Source organism: Zootermopsis nevadensis, unplaced genomic scaffold, assembly GCF_977971745.1.
Source record: "Zootermopsis nevadensis isolate Lab colony 2312 unplaced genomic scaffold, Znev_1.0 Znev_ptg000031l, whole genome shotgun sequence".
Lineage (NCBI taxonomy): Eukaryota > Metazoa > Arthropoda > Insecta > Blattodea > Termopsidae > Zootermopsis > Zootermopsis nevadensis.
In genome coordinates, this window is record NW_028259163.1 from 2508108 (window position 1) to 2523925 (window position 15818).

A 15818-nucleotide genomic window follows, 5' to 3' on the forward strand; every position below is an offset into this window, starting at 1 on the left:
AAGAAAACCACGTCTGTGTTACAAATATCAGTTGGTTGGTGTTTTTCATGGAGATAATAGTTGAAGATTTCTGTCTTCTGGGTTGTTGCGCTGTGTAGTCTGGTCGATGTTAACCGACGTTTCAGAGGTCATACTGCCTCCGTCATCAGGGCCTGATGACGGAGGCAGTATGACCTCTGAAACGTTGGTTAACATCGACCAGACTACACAGCGCAACAACCCAGAAGACAGAAATCTTCATACTCTGATGACGGAGGCAGTATGACCTCTGAAACGTTGGTTAACATCGACCAGACTACACAGCGCAACAACCCAGAAGACAGAAATCTTCATACTCTGATGACGGAGGCAGTATGACCTCTGAAACGTTGGTTAACATCGACCAGACTACACAGCGCAACAACCCAGAAGACAGAAATCTTCATACTCTGATGACGGAGGCAGTATGACCTCTGAAACGTTGGTAAACATCGACCAGACTACACAGCGCAACAACCCAGAAGACAGAAATCTTCATCGCCCTGATGATGGAGGCAGTATGACCTCTGAAACGTTGGTAAACATCGACCAGACTACACAGCGCAACAACCCAGCAGACAGAAATCTTCATACTCTGGTGACGGAGGCAGTATGACCTCTGAAACGTTGGTTAACATCGACCAGACTACACAGCGCAACAACCCAGAAGACAGAAATCTTCATACTCTGATGACGGAGGCAGTATGACCTCTGAAACGTTGGTTAACATCGACCAGACTACACAGCGCAACAACCCAGAAGACAGAAATCTTCATACTCTGATGACGGAGGCAGTATGACCTCTGAAATGTTGGTTAACATCGACCAGACTACACAGCGCAACAACCCAGAAGACAGAAATCTTCATACTCTGATGACGGAGGCAGTATGACCTCTGAAACGTTGGTTAACATCGACCAGACTACACAGCGCAACAACCCAGAAGACAGAAATCTTCATACTCTGAAGACGGAGGCAGTATGACCTCAGAAACGTTGGTTAACATCGACCAGACTACACAGCGCAACAACCCAGAAGACAGAAATCTTCATACTCTGAAGACGGAGGCAGTATGACCTCCGAAACGTTGGTTAACATCGACCAGACTACACAGCGCAACAACCCAGAAGACAGAAATCTTCATACTCTGATGACGGAGGCAGTATGACCTCTGAAACGTTGGTTAACATCGACCAGACTACACAGCGCAACAACCCAGAAGACAGAAATCTTCATACTCTGAAGACGGAGGCAGTATGACCTCTGAAACGTTGGTTAACATCGACCAGACTACACAGCGCAACAACCCAGAAGACAGAAATCTTCATACTCTGATGACGGAGGCAGTATGACCTCTGAAATGTTGGTTAACATCGACCAGACTACACAGCGCAACAACCCAGAAGACAGAAATCTTCATACTCTGATGACGGAGGCAGTATGACCTCTGAAACGTTGGTTAACATCGACCAGACTACACAGCGCAACAACCCAGAAGACAGAAATCTTCATACTCTGAAGACGGAGGCAGTATGACCTCAGAAACGTTGGTTAACATCGACCAGACTACACAGCGCAACAACCCAGAAGACAGAAATCTTCATACTCTGAAGACGGAGGCAGTATGACCTCCGAAACGTTGGTTAACATCGACCAGACTACACAGCGCAACAACCCAGAAGACAGAAATCTTCATACTCTGATGACGGAGGCAGTATGACCTCTGAAACGTTGGTTAACATCGACCAGACTACACAGCGCAACAACCCAGAAGACAGAAATCTTCATACTCTGAAGACGGAGGCAGTATGATCTCTGAAACGTTGGTTAACATCGACCAGACTACACAGCGCAACAACCCAGAAGACAGAAATCTTCATACTCTGATGACGGAGGCAGTATGACCTCTGAAACGTTGGTTAACATCGACCAGACTACACAGCGCAACAACCCAGAAGGCAGAAATCTTCAGACTCACCGTTGTGATAACCTCAAATCTTACGAGATAATAGTTGTTTATTGTGAACGTCGCACGAGACAGTTTGTGGACATTGACAGCATGTAGAGATTCTGATTTGAAGATATTTCGGAAGGCGACTCCAATGTATTCTTTACGTGAATGTTAGTGTAAGGACGGAGTTGTTATGACGTTTTATTTGGTTGTGGGTTCAATCAGGAAGTGTTATTCTTATCTGCAAAGTCTTTTAGCGTGATGTAAGTTTAACAAAATTCGAGGAATACAAATGACGAACAGTCTTAAAACTGACCGTGTTATCCTTGAGTTGGCTTTTTTTTAAAATTGATTTTATCTATTATCGTCTGATTGTTGCCGTTACCTTCTGTGTAGTCGTAGCCGATTCCGCATATATTAAAGCGGTTCCTGAGATTGTTGGCAGATGGTGTTGCCTGTTCTATACTAGTACTAAGAACATAAACAGAGGATGCGCTGCATTAAGAAGTGAATTAGCCCTTCGGGTTTCATCGTGATGTTAAGGTGTTTTGGGCCTTATGGGATAATACTTATGACTAGTAGTGTTTACTGGTTTAGAGTTTACCGTCATTCTTTACGGGCAATTTACTAATTTAAAAATAAGCTTCTGCATTTGATACTGTGTTGTTGATGGAGGCTTTACTTGTGATGGTACGAAGAATAATCTTATGTAGTATTTTAATTATAATTTGTGGTCTCTAAAGACAATAGTTTTACACAGGAGGAAAATGTGAGGTTATGAGTACTATCTTGAAGGATATTTGTGTAAAGCAGACTGGGAGTGACGATGTAATTTTGAGCTCTCTTTTCCGGGAAGAAAGAGAAATCTCGAGGTTGTTTTGCTATCGATTAGTTTGTATGCAGAATGTTAAGTACTTTATTATTATCCAAATCCACGTCGCAGAGTCGTCCTTGAAGAGCTTATAGGCTAGTTAATCACGTGCTTAAAACATTCCTCGCTAATAACGTCGAATAAGAGTTGAGTGCTCATTTCTTGAAGCAAACTCCTTTCTGAACATTATCCATCGTCCCATATTTAATAAAACACGACGTTTTTGAGATTGGAATCTATCTTCGTCCTCAGGTAAAAATCTGCTCTGTTGGGCCCAATCGATAGAGCGAGTCTCTGTCTTATTTCTTGGTTATTGAACGTCGCTTTCTCAACTGCAGAGGTTATATTTTAACGCCGAATAAGACAATAATTGTGCTTGTTTTTTGGTTAATTTAATGACGCTTACTCAACTGCGTGTGTGCGTTGAATGTAAGGATGACGAAGATGGATTGGGAAGGATTAAGTGACTGAATAATACTGCTGAAACCTCAGTAGCCATAATTTACATTCGGTACGTGAATCGAACACAAGACCTTCGTAAGACGAAGCAAGAGTGTCGCGTAATTGAATAATAATATCGCAAATCGAGTTGATATTTGCCCTAATAATTTTTCATTTGTTTTTAAGTATTATCCGGGTTTTTTTTTCGATTACTTAAACGCCCTTCGGTCCTGGTTAAGTCGGATAATCGGGACTTTATTGTAATTCTGCGGTGTTACGGGAAATTAAGTGTTACCAAACCTTATTTTCTAAAGGAAAAAATCCCTTTAGACGTTCTTTTTAGTAACGTAGTTGACTCTGTATTTCATTATGCCACTGAATGTTGAATGTTGGTGAAAGTACTGTTTTTTAGTGACGACAACTCGGCTTTGAGTTGTTCCTTTTAATAAGCACAGTTTGTAACTCATTTTCATAAATGTTTTACTTAATCCTGTTCTCCTTGACATCATATAATTGTTTATTAAAGGAATGCAGCCAGTAGAGCTTTTTTATTAAACCACAGTATTTTTTAATCTTGACTAGGAGTGTTTCTCCTTTCCCCTAGCGGTTTCAGTGAGATGTAAGGCAGAGTTCCATATTAATGCAGTAGCCTACGAATTCTGATTAAAAACATTCATTCGTATTGTGGTTTGCTCAAGGTACGGTAATAATATTACTGAACCGTTGAGTTTAATCATATTGTTAGAGTTTCCACATGAGGGAAAACACAATTTGAGAAAGGGAGGTCTTTTTATAAATTCAGACTTTTAATTTATAAACAGTAGTTGAATTCAAGAAGTATGTAGTAATAGCTTAATAGTAACAGAATTTTGATATACGAAATAATTCTGCGTCTAATTTCATTACTAGCAGGAATACATTCCAAATGTAAGAGGTTTAATGGACTGTGGTGTCTATTTTGAATTTACGTGTAATTCATTTGGATTTGAGATTTGTTGCTAAAATAACACTTGTTTTTATCACATGGTCCAGACGCCAATCTTTCTGTATACTGATCTTGTATCGAGGTAAAGGAAATACGTAGAAACATTTATTATATCTGTGTACCACCTGCTTTAACATTCATTACGGGTCTGTGAATGTCTTTCCACGTTGTATTTAATAGTTTCGTATGATTATCAGTGTAACCAGCGATTATATCCCTAACCAAACGGTCTCTGTAGTCGATATTTTTTTAATTATTCGATTTTTGTCCGTCTAATCACAATTCATATATAAAATTTACAATTAAGATAATTAAAATATCATTTTGTGTTCCACATCGAACAATCGATTTACAATTGGAACATATTTTTACAACATGTTTCGGTTTCTATATAAACCATCTTCAAGGTGTAAAGGTTAAAATTATTAACTTAAAACTTAATTACAATTTCTGATATGCAACATTTTTGGTGATGTTCACTTCCAGATTAATTTTTATATGTTGCATATCAGAAATTGTAATTAAGTTTTAAGTTTATAATTTTAACTTTTATACCTGAAGATGGTTTATATAGAAACCGAAACATGTTGTAAAAAGATGTTACAATTGAAAATTGATTGTTCGATGAGGAACACAAAATGATATTTTAATTATCTTAATTGTAAATTTTAAATATGAATTGTGATTAGACGGACAAAAACCGAATAATTAATTAAATTTCACAATATGACGCAACTATATCATCTTACGATATTTTTCTGTTTTATTTAAGGCAAGAATTGAATTTTAAACCTTAGTTAAACTTTGTGCTTTAGATGGTTAAGATAAATAGAAATTCTGAATCTGTGAGCTTCATTCACTGGCTAATCCCATTGTGTGATGAGCTGTTATGAAGACGATGATTTTTAATTTCTTCCTGAATGACCACGAAGTAGTTTAGTCACATTATGTACCGTGTAGATGATTCGGTAGGCAGCTTGTTACAATAATCTGTGTAGTTTCATGATCCCATTTGTTGCGGACAGGCGTCGTGTTGAGGAGATAGATCTCCCTCTAGCCTCGCCTTTATTTACCTAATTTCACATCCAATTTCCGTGTAGGAAGCCTGTCGCTTCACCTCGTGGTTCACGTTGATCGTGGAAGGCGTCCGACCGCTTCAGAAAAGATAACAAGTCTGAATGTTGGTTAAAATATTATTTAAACATTCAGTCCGTACCGCAAAGGAAACACCACACTTCACCATTACAAAGATCAAATGGTTTACCCTCTGAAGCCGAAACTCGTCTAAATAATAATTAAGAATTCAGTCCGTACCGCAAAGAAAACACCGCCGGTCACCATTACAAAGATGGTTAACAGTGAGAATCATAGGAAATACGTAAATATAAATAGGCAGAGGTATTGATTTTTAATGCAGGTGGTATATATATAGTTACCACTAGATTTTATAGGTCCAATTGGAAGTCTCTTAACGTTTGATATTTACGACGTGCTGAATACGAAGATCCATGGTGGACGTTCATTCCAAGAGAAGAATTTTCGTGGATTGGGAATTCTGTGATGAAGAAATATGGCGAAACAAGGGACAGACAAATAAAATGAAGGGAAGATAAATATTTTTTGGGGGGGGGGGTCAAATGTTTTTCTTCAACGGAAGCTGTCACTAAAGAGACCTAAGTGTAGATGGAAGGATAATATTGAAATGGATTTAAAAGAGCGTGTGAAGATGTGGACTTGATTAAACTGGATGAGGCTAAGAGACACATTTGGGATTTTGTGAGCACGGTCGTGAATCTTTGGTTTGCGTAAAGGAATTAATATCTTTACGAGTTTAAAACGAAAATGTTGCGTTATTGAAAAAGCAGTTAATGTTTAGAGTCTAGTGGTAAGGTCATGTTCCACCCGATTTAACTTTCAGATTATCTGTATTCCGCTCACAGTGTGTGTGGTTAGGTGTTGTTTTCTCTTTGCGGTAGGAACTGGATTTTTAAATATTATTTAGACGAGATTTACGTATTCTGTGGACCTTCGTAGCCGCAAATCAAAATTTATGTTCTTCCCACCTTTAAAACAGCTGTACCTTTTGCTAACCCCCCCCCCCCCCCCCCACTTTCTCGTCTCTCTCTCTCTCTCTTTGAGTTTCGTAGGGTTAATTAGACTTATTAATGTAAGCAGGGATTGGAATTATTCATACGCTTTTACGTTTTTGATTATATTAAAGAATTTGAAGCTGTGATTCCTCTGATTTTGATTTCCCCCATTAAGAAGATTGTTTCACCTGTGTAATGAAGTTTAATTATGATGAAATGTTTTGAAAAGCTGAACGTACAAGTCTGAATTTCTAGTAAACTCGCGAATTGATTAACTTTTCTCAGTGGTCTACTAAATACAGAGGGGAAAATATGCATTTGGATGCCTCAAGCCCGATGTTGTGCTGTGGGTCACAAAACATTGCGGGTTTGTATTAAGTCTAGTACCGTCATGCAGTGCGAACTCTGTACGTTCCACAGCTGAGGACGTCATTAACAGTGGGTTTTTTTTCTCTTTCCCACTGACTGAATGAGATTTTAATGAAACTGGTGTGACATTTGCTAGGTTAATAATCGAACATTACACTCCTAGTTTCTTGAAACTTGTGGTTGAACGGGAACCCGGCTTCGATTCTAGATGTGGAGGTGGTTAACTTAGTCACCAAAATCTTCACAAAAGCCTTTCGTTGGACTATTGTGAAAATTACCTCAAAAACTATTTTAATAATATCCTTACCGGTGCTGGAGTATGATCATTAAATTTAGCAACGTTAGTTTCAAATCCTTCCTGTTTCAATTTCACGTTTTAATGTTGTATTTTTATGTGTAATTTAGAAATTTTGATTATGGATCATTGATGTCATTCCGAAGAGAAAATGGATTAAACCAATTTGAGATTTGAGTTATCACAGCAGTGAAAATGTTGTTAGTGGTATTCTGGATTCTGACTAACGTTTTAGAGGAACGTACTGCCGTCATCTTCAGGATAAACTCTGAAGATGGAGGAATTATATATAACCCAGAAGATTTTGGATCAAAAAATTGTTTATTTAAATAGACTTTTATATGTATTGATTTTGTTTGAAATAAGACGGCATACATATTATTATATTATCTCTCAAGAATGACTGAAAAATTATAAATTGTAAATATTGTCCCATAAGGTCTAAAATCCCTTAACAGCAAATTATCACCACCCGACAACTGTTTATTGTTTATGGAGTGTGTTCATAAGTGAATTAAACCGTGTGTTGTTTCTGTTTCAGGTGAGTGGAGATGCTGTTTACAACAGATAAACATTTTGCGCTACGGAAGGACGTATTGTTATGCGATCGTATCTCTGTCGGAAATCGGTCTGAATATTTGCGTTCTCTCAGATGAATGGTTTTTACACTCGGGATGTCTGGAAGGTAAGATAGGACGTATAAATCAGGTACGGCCGAAAACTGAGAGTGAAATGCTTAGTTTTTGATTTGACGTGCGTCATTAAACTGAAAAGTTGCTCTCAGCGTTAAGCACTGTCAGATACTGACATGAACAAAACATATTTTTGATATAACATAATTATTTACAGAAATTGTACTCGGGGTGTTGCAAAACACATCAGCGGACCGCGGTTAGAGATCTTATTTCCCCCCTCTAAAACCTAATGGTAACTATATGTACCACCTGCTTTAATTATATATAAATTTATATTTTGCACATGGTATATTTATGAGTTTATTGTATGATTCTAAACAGCTGTAATTTTTCATAAAATAATTAACCATTTCGTCTTTATGGTGGAGACGTGTTGTTTTATTTGCGGATGGAACTGAATTTTATTATTTAGCGATGCCATACAAGATTAACATCAGAATTCCGCCCTGAAGTAGCTACATTTGTTCTAATATCAAAATATCATAAAATTCCGCCCACCCGAGATTAATGCCAATGATTCAGTAAGACCCTGTTCAACTTCTGAAGTCCTTACCTTCTCTTGAACTAACCTTTACCATAAGGACGAGCGAGCACTGCCTGGGAACCTTGGTTGACCATTCGATGACGAATCAGTGACAGACACTGCACCAATGTCTCTTCTCTTTGATTCGTCATCAAATGGTCTACCAATTTTGCCATTGCTTATTCTGGTTTTTATGTGTGGACTGAACTGGGTGACTCCATATCGCAGGCCACGTCAGCACGTCATAATGCGATGAACATTGGTAACCACGCCCTCTTTGCGTGCTGTTTGAGTGTTTCGCCGATTATTCCTTCCTCTTTGTGGTCTTTGTTCGTAGCAGCACCACCCATTTAAATTTAATTTTTAATAATATTTCAAGCAGGGCAGCGTTTAAAATTTGGTACAAATTAAATTCGTAAAGTCTTTTGCTCCCGTGTCGTATCAGAAAATATATTCAAAACTGTTAAGTAAAATTATACGTATTGTGGACGTTGGTCTCTAGTGCGAGAGGACACATAAGGGTATTTAAGAAAAGATTGGACTAGCTGAATGTTTAAGCCGTAGGAAACGACAATAATATTAAAGGGTTTTGACGGCGGTAGATTACATTTAAAATTATTCGTTGTCAGGACTTTTTCCATCGTATATTCTTTAAAAAAAAACTCACGACGTTTCGGAGGCTGGTTCTGTCTCCGTGTTCAATAATACTGCAGAGAATTATATGGTGATGAGTTACATAATTTATAATCCTCACCTAAAATTAAAATTATAAAATTAACTTAAAATAAACCAAGTTATGGGATTTTTACCGATGATATTTGTTCATCATCTATCGGTATCGACTAATGTTTGGGGTTTTATTTAGAGACAACTAATGTCATCATGGATCGTCAGATCGGAATATGTTAAAGTTTGTCGTGGGCCTGCCAGATGTTAGAGCACAATTTAATTTCAATCAGATTTAACGAAGCTAAATTAGTACTGAATGGACAACCGGGATCGATTACCCGCAGGTGCAGGGATTTTTATTTTTATTGCTACGACCAAGCCTCTTATCCAACGGAGTCCATGTATCCCCCCTCCCCAGATAACGCTGCCACAGCTTGAAGTTTAACCATTCACCTCCATGTGACGTTGAAGTTAAGAATTCGTAAAAAATTTACCTCCACTCTCACCATACGCCGTCGTGATGTTGTCAGTCGCATTATAACTTATATATTTAAGTTAATATTTTAAAGTCCCGTGGATAGATTTGCGTAAATTCGGCCAGGTATCTTCAGAATGTTAAAAATGTGCTTCATGTAAGATTAACAGCCCTTTAAGACCAACAACAATTTTTTTTCCGGTTAGATTGGTCGATTTATGCATTAAATGGTTTTAAATTAGCATAGAAAATACGTAATTTTTTTTTCGTTTGATCGTATTTCCTTTACTGAAGAAGGAATAGTGAACTCGGTGGATTTCACGGTTGAGTGGTTTTCGAAAGTGTGTTATAATAGCTATTTTTTTTTATCTCCCGAGGGTTTGGTACGTATACCAGCGACAGAGATAGCACTTCAATTGAAATGGGACATTCCGCTTCAAAAAAATCAGCGATATCCTACAGACCAGCTGGATTATTTTCTGTCCTGTATAATAAGTATCGATTAGTCTATTTAGCAGCGAAAATGAACGAATCTAAAAAAAAAAATCCTCATGAAATTAAAAGCATATTAAATTTAGGATAATCTTGTTATCTTCCTATATCATGTCTGATAATATCAAGATATCACACTGCGGATAGAACGTGATCATCATTTATAAAACTGTAGTTCTCGTGTTTCAAACTTCTGGGGAGACGGAAGTGGCGAAAAATACGAAATGGGGACCTTTACAATTTTTAGGGTACTATGTAAGCCTACAACATTTTTTCTAATATCATTAAATCATAAGAATGTCATTTGCGTGATGTGAAATCGTTTCAGTAAATGAGAGACACATAATTTAGGTTTTGAAAAAAAAAATGAGAGATTTGTATGGAACTGTATTTCCGAGACAATTAGAGATGTTTATATAAAATAGTGGATATAAAACTTCGAGGTACAATATTAAAATGTTTCTAAGGGACGTAGTTTGCGAATAGTTGAACTGGCTTTAACTGTATGAGTGCAAATTTGAATTGCATTTTTTTAACACGGTGTAAAACTTCAGGGTGTCGGAAAAAAGCAGAGAATTTATTTATCATTTGAGTAATTGTCATTTTATCGAGGAATTTCTTGTAAAATAAAGTTAAGTTACTTAGTTAAAAGTGAAATGTGATTATTAGTTGTTCCAGAAAATAATCTACATGAAAGATTCCGTGGCATTTTTTGAATTATAGTACATAATGCATTCGACAACACCCTGTAGTATAATTCTTAAAAATGTAACAGTCAATAAATATCCTTCCTTTTTGTAGAATTGTGCGTAATCACAAAACGACTTTACGGGCATAAATGTTATGGTTATATTGACCGAAAATATCCTTATTATCGTTCATTGACCTGATAAAATATTTTTAATGAATTCTGGGTTACGTTAGTCGATTCTGGCATTTTAGATTTCTACACGTACAATTGCTGTGCGCTCAGGGAATAGACCTAAATCCATTCTGTTCCCTGATTCGTAATTTCTCCTAACTTGATAATCGGCACATATGTGGAGTCACAAAAGGTTTGTAATGATAGTATTATCACGGATGATAGAATTTTAGAAGTTTCTCTTTGTGGACGCTGTCTCATTCTCTCTGCACGTAATGGGTTTTGTAAATTACATAGGCTATATCTCATTTGTTCGCTGGGTTACGGCTCCTGCTTTGATTTGCTAAGAGGTGGAGCTTACAAAGGATTTTACTCTTGGTCTCCGAAACATTTGCTGCTACTACTGTATTACTATTGTTGTGGTCTTTGTTGGGAGGATTCCGTCTTTATCTTTCGCAGAATTCTCCGTCTACTTTCCTAAAGAATGCAACTTGAAAAGGATCCAGTAGTTAGCCGATTTCTTACTGAGGCTATTAAGACAGTGTAATTGCGTCATATTGTGAATATTATAACAATTATTTATTTTTAATCCGTCTGATCACAATATAATTTTATTTAAAATTTCTTATAATTAAGATAATAAAATATTATTCATGTTCCTTATCGATTGATCGATTTACATTTCGAAATGAAAATCGATAAATCGATAAGGAACATGAATAATATTTTATTATCTTAATTATAAGAAATTTTAAATAAAATTATATTGTGATAAGACGGATTAAAATAAATAATTGAGGTTATTAAGTTTACTAAAAGGTTACTGGCCAACAATGATTGGAAAGTGTAAAGTCGTACTTTTATTGAAAAGTGTAACAAATTATATAAAAATTAAATCATTGTTTATCTTCTGAAGGAAAGAGACCGCTAGGGAGACCTAGACGTAGATGGGAGGATATGTGGGAGAAGGGATTTGAAGGCGATTGGATTTTGTTGACCCAGGACAGGGACCGGTGGAGGGCTTTGGTTAATTCGGTGATGAACTTTTGGTTTCCATAAGCCAACTAGTTAGTTTATCTTCAGCATTAACACTTTGTAGACATAAGGTCCTGGGAAAAATGAACAGTTTTCTATTTCGTTGAAGTGGTTCCAGATAGAATCGTATAAAAATTAAAATTCAGTAATGTTTTGTGACAGAATAATTGGCATTACTCACCTACGCGCAATTGAAGAATTTAATACTGTTTAATGTCCCTCAGACTCAAATATATTATGTCGAAATTGTAATGGCTGTTTATATAACAGCATCACGGTGACAACTGTTATCCCATAAGGCCCAAAATCCCTTAACAGAAGATGCTAACCACGGCATGAAAACGGCTAAAAGTATATTTATAAATTTTGTAACAAGGGTCAAAATCCCTTGATTAACCAATATTGAGTAGACGGAGTCTGATTTTCATGAATATGTTTTTTGTAATAAAAATATCTGTGAGTTGTGTGGAAATACTGTTAATGTGTTATTGGTGTTATATTCTTATAATATTGCGAATTACGTTACGTAATATGACTTAACGTTGCATGTACCCGGTTTTTGTTCGCTTGTAAAACTTGAAACTTTTATTTATATATATATATATATATATATATATATATATATACATATTTTTTAAAAAATTTCTGCTAGTACATCAGAACTTTTATAATACATCGTTATGGCATCATGGATTATGTGTTATTTAAAATGTAAAACTATAAAAATTGCTGTATTTATACGCGCCACGTGACCTATTCTGTACGCAAGAGTTAATAGAGAACCTTTGACGTATGTGACGTGAAAAGTCACGTGTTGCACTACTAACAGACCGAAAGACGTCGTGTTTCTTTTTATTCGATGTAAATTTTATTTATAATACTTTATAACACTGGAAGCTGTAAGACAATAACAAAATAAATTAATAACGATATTACGAACAGATGTGCAACGGAAAGCTACAAGGGAGTGTGGGAAATGTGTTTGTACTAAAGACCGTTGTTCTGCACTTAGGAATGTAGGAATAGGGGTTTGCGCATGCGTACAACACAACTTGTGTTGCGGGCCGCGTACCTAAGTTTCGCTACCCCTTATGAAGGGGGATACTTATTTCGACTACCCTTATTATGTAACTAGTTACAAATTTCAAAATATTTTGTAATGCGTCATTAATTTCATGGATTATACTCAGTGGTCTCTTTGCCGCCATTAAAATCTCCATGGTTCAATTAGTGTTTTTATTAATCTTCGAATATAATCATTTTTAACATTAATTCAATCTCTCTTTTTGGTATCATATTTATTTGTCATTACAACAAGTTTCCAGAATTCATTTCTGTGATATGAAATAATGTCTGATATCATTAATACGTAAATCCTCTTAACAAATTACTGTCATGATGGCTAATGCTGTATCGCCCAAACCCTTTGCTTTATTTCAACAAAGAAAATTAGTCTTATTAGTTCAGAATGTATTGATGGTCATATGTGATGATTACGCAGTGCATTGCAGGTATTAGACCGGTCTGCCCCTGAACAACGGGCTATTGAGAACAATGACACAAGCACCAATCAGAGTAATTTATCGCTTCATTAATTAGTTTACAGTCTACTCTACTGAACTGGTCAGTCGAAACTGTCTATACATCAACCCTTTGAAACCGAAGCTCATCTGAATAATATTTGAACATCCAGACCGTACCGCAAAGAGAACACAACACTTCATCATTACAGGAATCAACTGGTTAACGCTGTTCAAGGAAATAATCGATGTTTATATTGAAAATCGTACGAAATTTAGAATATTTATTGTTGAGTCAGGTGCTATGCATTTTTTGGGCTGTAAAGGGTTTAATCAGCCCTTAAATTAACGATATAGTAGAATTATTAAATGAACGTTTTGACGTATAGGCGTCCAGTCCTTGAAATGTTGTATGCAGGTGGTTTGTAATTCAGGAACTTTCTTGGAGTGACTGGGGAAGGTGATATTTTATTTAGTGTTCTGAACAGGATCCTTCCATCCTTTTCTCGGACTGGGACCTGTTCATATACGTTCTTGGCAGATGATCCAGAAGTGGTTTGCCATTGCCTTCTTCTGTGTGTGAATGGAGTAATTGTTGGGATGCCACGGAGGAAAACTCCGTGTTGCCTAGACCACGGCCTTGCCCAACACAAGTTATAAATTCGGGCACCGCCGGGAATCGAACCCGAGACCCCAGGATTACAAGGCCAGAAGGTGATACGTCTCAGTATATCCGGTCTCCTAGCTAAGGTACGAAGTCAGGACATCCGGAATATGAAACGTCGAATTCGTAAGCTTTTAACCTAACGTAATAGCAGAAATGTATGACTGGAGTAACAAATGATTTTACAGGCCGATAAATCAAGAACATCGCCAAATCTCGTTTAAACGTGTCAGTTTCTAACTGGCACGTTATTTCAGAATAATTCTGTGTTGTGTAGTTTTTTTTTTTTTGGGGGGGGGGGGTAGACGAATGCCCGTGTTTCAGCGAGGGTATGATCACGTTTTTACTCCGTTGTGATTTTCCTCATATGTTCCGTGCGACCTGTTGGCTTGTAATCCGCTGTAATTCGGGTGCCGTGTTGTATAAACGGCTTGTGCACGCGATTACTGTAATGTCATAACGATGGCTTTCGGAGCATTATTTTGAGTGCACTCCACTTGAAGTAATCTGAATTAAATCATTACTCCGATGCGTTTTTCATGCAAATAAAAAGAATCATTTGATCCAATAACTCGTCTGTCGTACATGATAAAATAACAGGATTAGAATTTTTTTTAAACTTTCATCACGATGGTTATAATATTCGCTTTGTAAACTCTTGTTCTGGCGCTTAAAAGCGTTGTCATGGTATTCATACTTTAAATTCTCGCAGTTCATAAAACATATTCTTTGTGCACAGTCCGTTAACCCTTTAAGACAGTGGTAAGTATATGTACCACCTTATTTAACAATACCACTGCATTTCGCCCAAAGTTTATATGCATCGTATGATTTTCAGAATAAACATCGATTATTTCCTTAAACGGCATTAACTAGTTGATATTTCTAATGGTGAATTGTTGTGTTTTCTTTGCGGTACGGACTGAATTATATAACAAAATAATTTAGATGAGTTTCGTGTTTCAGATGGTTAATCTGTACGATTATATAGCTTTAAGGCAATGTCTCGTGTGATATCTATCGGTCTATTCAAGTCTGTTCGCCGTACAGTTTGCTATGAAGCCTGATATCTTCCCACAGATCAAGCCACATCTAATCAGTTCAACACTTGGGCCCTGATAATGTAGCATGTCGATTCTAATTACTGTCAATGCAAATGTAAACCACACACAACAGGTGAAACACCGTATCGGTGTTACGAGTTTAGGCTACGACGTGACGTCACCCTGTCTGAGCTACAAATGAGAACATTTTAACACTTATAATACGAAGGGAAGTAAATTATAGAATTCTCTGTGAAATTCTAACCAACGAAACTAGTTTGCCTAATAACAGATTTGTTTACAATAAATCTATAGATAAATATTTGTTGTGACGTCTGTGGATTTGTGAGTAGACAGTGAAGTTTTTGGAGGACCGTGATGTTGTCATACCTTAAAACACACTCTTTTGGACGATTGTGGCTGGAAAGGGCCAACAAGTGGTCTTGAATCCATGGTTGCTACGATTGTGATGAGTTGGTCTTGAATCCATGGTTGCTATGATTGTGATGAGTTGGTCTTGAATCCATGGTTGCTATGATTGTGATGAGTTGGTCTTGAATCCATGGTTGCTATGATTGTGATGGTTAGATTGTGATGAGTTGGTCTTGAATCCATGGTTGCTATGATTGTGATGGTTAGATTGTGATGAGTTGGTCTTGAATCCATGGTTGCTATGATTGTGATGGTTAGATTGTGATGAGTTGGTCTTGAATCCATGGTTGCTATGATTGTGATGAGTTAGTCTTGAATCCATGGTTGCTATGATTGTGATGGTTAGATTGTGATGAGTTGGTCTTGAATCCATGGTTGCTATGATTGT

At 36.9% G+C, this 15818-nt stretch overlaps 1 protein-coding gene across 4 annotated transcripts in view; it reads left to right on the plus strand.

The window, feature by feature from the left end:
• The window catches only part of heph (polypyrimidine tract-binding protein 1 heph), a 543355-nt gene that overhangs the window by 21534 nt on the left and 506003 nt on the right, over window positions 1-15818 (plus strand). The gene's annotated exons all lie outside the window — the stretch shown is intronic.